Here is a 6,126-nt window from a genome sequence, read left to right as displayed (position 1 = left end):
ATATAGGAAGTTAGTCTTTTGTGTTTTGATATTTCAATTTTGATATATTGCTTTGTTTAAAACCCATGGTCAATTTGTGATGATGAGATTTTGTTTGCATGATGAGTGCTGAGCTTTTTGATAGTTGTTATGAAAAATGAAAGATAGTAAAGATTAATATGTTTGTGTGAAGTTTTTGTGATTTTGAGTGTTAGGGCTAAATACAAAAATAAATTTTTGAAGGACTCAAAGGTGGAATAAATGAAATGTAGGACTTATATGGTACAGGAAGATTCGGCCTTAAGGAGTGTGACCAAATTTGTGTATTTGGTGTTTGTGGAATAAGGACTAAATTGTGAAAGTGCGAAATATTAGGGTAAAAATGTAATTTACCCATTATGCGTTATTAGACTAAATTGAATGAAAATATGTTAAAACAAGATTATTTGAATATGTAAGATCAGACAAGAAATGGATAGAATCGAAAGTAGTTGAGTAGCCGATCATTAGTCGACGACATCGAAGAAAGTATAAGCAATTAGATATTAAATTCGAATAGATGTTAGTTATATGCTGAAATGGAAATATGGTAAATGTATATATAGCTGAATATGATATGGTGAATTATATGTTAAATTAAGGCTTGTAAGCTAGCTATTAGGTGAAATGCTAATGTTAGTATTTGATTTGGTAATAATCTGTTGGGGACAGCACAGTAAGTGATTTTGGAAAATCGCCATAAATGTAGGATGAATTAGAAGCTGAGTGAATTATGTCATAAAGCTTGAAGAGTCTATTTCTTACAAAAGAAACTATAAAACAAAAGAGTTACGATCTGAATATTGAAGTATTTGGGGCTGAGTCATAATGACTGCTGGATTCCCTGTTCTGTTTTAGAAAATCATTATAAATTGTACAAAATGATTATAAGATAAAATTATATGCTAGACTCCTTAATGAGTCTAGTTTCTAATGAGATCAAATACAACACATTTTGAATTCTGTAAAGTGAGAAATTGATTCGTAGTGAAGAGTGGTCAGAATAGTCAAACAGGAAACAGGGAAACTTAAGAAAAATCTGGTATGATTGGCAAGCCTAAAATTCTGAAAATTTTATGGATGGAAGATATACGAGTCTATATCAGGGAAAATTAACGGCAAGTGATTGGAGTTTAGTAGCTCCAGTTATAAATAATTAGTAACTACTGCTCAGGAAAACAGCTCGTAGTGAATATGTGATTTGTTGTAAACATAATGAAAGTTGCCAATGAATTATTTATTGATTATTATAAGCTTACTATAATTATGTGTGTGAAAGTCGGATCAATATATATATTATTCTGAAAGTAATACTTGAATAGTCGATTAATGACTATTTTAAATTTTGTTGAACTTAAGCTCAAGAGCAAAGGGAACTAGATCCGATAAAGGGAAGGAAAAGTAATTGAATAGCCGTTGAAGTCGTTCGACGACATTTGAGGTAAGTCTTCGAGTAATGACCCTACTTGAATTATATTGAAATGAATAGTCATACTATGACGGATAGTCGAATGTGCTTAGAGATTATGTTATAAAGCCAATTGAAATTATGCTCTTTGTGTGTGGCTACCGAGCCGAAATTTGAAAGGTTTAATAAATGTTTTGTGTTTGAGCCTTAGTAACGAAGAAATGATATGGATGTGTTATGATTATTGATATATGTGTGCATGAGCATTGGAATATATCCGGGCTAAGACCCGAAGGCAATTATGCGAGTTGATATATCCGGGCTAAGACCCGAAGGCAATTATGCGAGTTGATATATCCGGGCTAAGACCCGAAGGCAATTATGCGAGATGATATATCCGGGCTAAGACCCGAAGGCAATTATGCAAGTTGATATGTCCGGGTTAAGACCCGAAGGCAAATGTGTTTGCGGCTGTATTCGGTTAAATACCGAAGAAACTTGGGTTTGAATGTGAGCGTTTTGTGCTGTAACTAATTCAATAAATATGCTCAACCAACCCGAACGATAAGGTATGTTTGCATGTGCATTGGAAAAGTCGATTCGTTTTAAATAGTATTCGTGCGATCGGCTAACGAATTTTCGGCTTTTAGAAAGGTTGATACCTTGTGTATATATGTTGATGAAGTGTGAAGTAAGTATGATTATGAGAATGTGTGTTAATAAAGTGACTTAGTTAGCTATGTGAATGTAATACTGTAGTCAAAGCCGATTTCATTACTTGAGACTTACTAAGCTTAAAATGCTTACCCGGTTGCTTTGGCTCTCTGTTTTATAGATTTTGTTCGTTAGCTATCGGATTCGGGATCAGCGAAGTCGAAGTCATCTACACTATCAAGCTCTTTTGGTACTCTTTTAGTTGAACTCTGGATATGGCATGTATAGGACTACCCCTGTTGTATAAGTTCTTTTGTGATGTATGTGTGTAAAGCCATGCGAAAATGGCTTGTAGAAGTGGAGTATGGCATTAGACCATTTGTGTTTATGTATGTATATATGGTTTCACGATGTGACTATGGTTTGAAATGGAAGTGTTGGGCTAATGATCAGCCATTGGAATGGCTAAATATGATCACATGTGGACCTATGTATGGCAAAACCCTAGTTGGTCCATGGTAACCACAAAATAGGTAAAGTTACCTTGAAAACAGATGCTGACAGCAACAGTGGTGTAGATTTGAAAAATCACAAAAATTCGTAGGAGTGGAATTAAATAGTGAATAAATTATGTAATCGAACCTTGATGAACCTACTTTCATATGGAAGTAACGAAACAATCATATGAACAGTACAGTAAGAGATATTCGGGTTCTTGTGGAACGGGGCCAGAACAGTTTCTGGATTCCCTGTTCCGCCTTTGGAAATTCACTATAAATTGACCAGAGATAATTAGGGGTCATACCATATATGCATGGATTCCTCTCTGAGTCTAGTTTCCATAGAAACAAACGGCATCAGTATTGGAGCCCTGTACAAGGAGATATCCAAGTCGTAATGCGCAAAGGTCAGGGTAGTCGATCCCTGTAACATGGGAGATTTTGACTAATAAACTGTACTAATTGGCCCGACCAAAAATTCTAGAAAAAAATACATAGGTGGGGACATGAGTCTAGTTTCAGGGAAAAATCAAAAAACTGATTTTCGAGTTGTGAAACTCAAGATATGATTTTTGAAGCGACTAGTACTCAGAGTGGGCAGTGTCTGGAAAAATTTTTAAAAGTCTGTCAACACCTCGTATTCGACTCCGGTGACGGTCTCGGGTTCGGGGTGTTACAATTGATTGGTATCAGAGCTACGGTTTAGTCGATTCTAGGACTACCGTAATGTGTTGGGGTCTAGCTATACATGCCATTTTATGTGATTAATTGATAGTGTGGTGATTTCTGACATTTGCAAATGTGTTTATTTATAGTAATGGATCCCGATCCCGACCGAGCGGTAGCTGATGATCTTGAGAGTGTAGCGCCTGCTCCCGCACAAGGGACAGCGCCGGTGGACTCTTAACCTAATGCGAGTAACCCGAATGATGAAGCTAGACAAGCTTTCTATAGCGTGATGAATGATTGGTTCAACCAATACATTCGAACTAATACGGCTGTTCCACAACCTCCATTCCCGACAAACACCACCCCCGCACCTACAATACCTCCGGTAACTGACCAAATAAGGTCAAATAAGCCCCAGTTGACTGAATCCGAAAACATGGGGCTACTGAATTTAAAGCTACGGATAGCGACGATGCCGAGCAAGCTGAATTTTGGTTGGACAACACTATTCGGGTACTCGATGAGCTATCTTGTACACCCGATGAATGCCTAAAGTGTGCTATCTCCTTGCTACGTGATTCTGCCTACTATTGGTGGAGTACTCTGACTTCTGTTGTGCCCCGGGAGCAAGTAACTTGGGAGTTTTTCCAAACTGAGTTTCGGAAAAAGTATATCAGTCAGAGATTTGTTGATCAAAAACGGAAGGAATTTCTTGAGCTTAAGCAAGGTTCTATGTCAGTTACTGATTACGAGCGAAAATTTGTTAGACTTAGTAGATACGCTCGGGAATGTGTTTCGTCCGAGGCTGTCATGTGTAAACGCTTCGAAGATGGGCTGAATAAAGATATAAAAATGTTCGTTGGCATTCTTGAAATACGAGAGTTCGTAGTACTTGTCGAGCGAGCTTGTAAAGCCGAAGAGCTTAGAAAGGAAAAACAAAAAGTTGATGTGGGAACTGGGGAGTTTCGTAAAAGATCCTCGGGAAAGTCTCTTTAACAGGCATCGAAGAAATTTCGAGATGATGTGGGCCGGTCTAAAAGCACTTCGGGCCTTTTTAGACGAGATCGTGACCGACCCCTTGTGGGTACACGAGGCACTTCAGTCGCCAGTGTTGGGAATGAACGTCGAGGCCGAACGGAATGTCGACATTGCGGTAAATGGCATTTGGGGAGTTGTAGATTCCATGACCGCTCCTGTTACAAGTGCGGATCAGTGGACCACTTCATTAAAGATTGCCCGAGGCTGTCTGAACAGAATGTAAATCAGAGTGGGAAACCGGGTGCTACCACTGCTCGAGGTAGACCATCTAGAAATATGGGCAATGCTAGTGGTGGTCAGAGAGGATCTAGAGATGCTACGACCAGATCCGAGGCTCGTGCACCTGCTAGAGCATATGCTATACGTGCCCGCGAGGATGCTTCTTCGCCTGATGTTATTACCGGTACATTCACTCTCTTTGATACTAATGTAATTGCTTTGATTGACCCCGGTTCTACTCATTCTTACATATGTGAAACCTTAGCATCCAGTAAGACTTTACCCATTGAGTCTACTGAGTTCGTAATTCGGGTGTCAAATCCCTTGGGTCGTTATGTGCTTGTCGACAAAGTGTGTAAGAAATGTCCCCTGGAAATTCGAGGTTCCTGTTTTCCGGCGGACTTAATGCTTTTGCCGTTTGATGAATTTGATGTTATCCTTGGTTTGGATTGGTTGCCGCGCATGATGCGGTTGTGAATTGCAAGAGCAAGACTATTGATTTGAGGTGCGCAAATAACGAAGTAATCCAAATTGAGTCTGCGGACTTGGAGGGGATGCCAGCTGTAATATCAGTAATGTTGGCACAGAAATATGTAAGAAAAGGGTGCGAAGCATACCTTGCGTATGTACTTGGTGACAAAGAATTAGAAAAGAAACCCGAATCTGTGCCGGTGGTTTGTGAATACCCGGATGTTTTTCCGGAAGAATTACCGGGTTTACCACCTGTTCGGGAGGTAGAGTTTGGTATTGAGCTTGTACCTGGGACTACGCCGATTTCGATAGTTCCGTATCGTATGGCACTAACCGAGTTAAAGGAGTTGAAAGCTCAGTTGCAAGAACTGACGGATAGAGGTTTCGCTCGCCCAAGTTTCTCACCTTGGGGTGCACCGGTTTTGTTCGTGAAAAAGAAGGACGGAACCATGAGGTTGTGCATTGACTATCGTCAGCTGAATAAAGTGACGATAAAGAACAAATATCCGTTGCCGCGCATCGATGATTTGTTCGACCAACTGAAGGGAGCCTCAGTGTTCTCAAAAATAGATTTGAGATCGGGCTATTATCAGTTGCGAATTCGAGATTCCGATATTCCTAAAATTGCCTTCAGAACGAGATATGGTCACTACGAATTCTTAGTGATGCCGTTTGGGCTCACTAATGCCCCTGCAGTATTTATGGATTTGATGAATCGGATCTTCAGACCGTATTTGGATCGGTTCGTAGTTGTGTTCATTGATGACATTTTGGTCTATTCAAGAGATGAGACCGAACATGCTGAGCATCTGAGGCTAGTGCTGCAAATTTTGCGGGATAAGCAGTTATATGCTAAGTTCAGTAAGTGTGAGTTCTGGTTAAGAGAGGTTAGCTTCTTGGGTCATGTGGTATCCGCGTCGGGTATTCGAGTTGACCCGAACAAAATTTCAGCCATACTTGACTGGAAACCTCCGAGAAATGTTACTGAAGTTCGGAGCTTTTTGGGGCTCGCCGGTTATTACCGACGATTTGTGAAGGGTTTCTCGATGATAGCCACACCAATGACGAAGCTACTTCAAAAGGATGTTAGGTTCGAGTGGACGGAGAAATGTCAGAAAAGTTTCGACCAACTGAAAGCTCATTTGACTG

The sequence above is a fragment of the Gossypium hirsutum genome, chromosome D02 (assembly GCF_007990345.1).
Source record: "Gossypium hirsutum isolate 1008001.06 chromosome D02, Gossypium_hirsutum_v2.1, whole genome shotgun sequence".
NCBI lineage: Eukaryota > Viridiplantae > Streptophyta > Magnoliopsida > Malvales > Malvaceae > Gossypium > Gossypium hirsutum.
The sequence above is the reverse complement of the archived record's forward strand: the minus strand, read 5'-3'. Positions refer to the sequence as shown.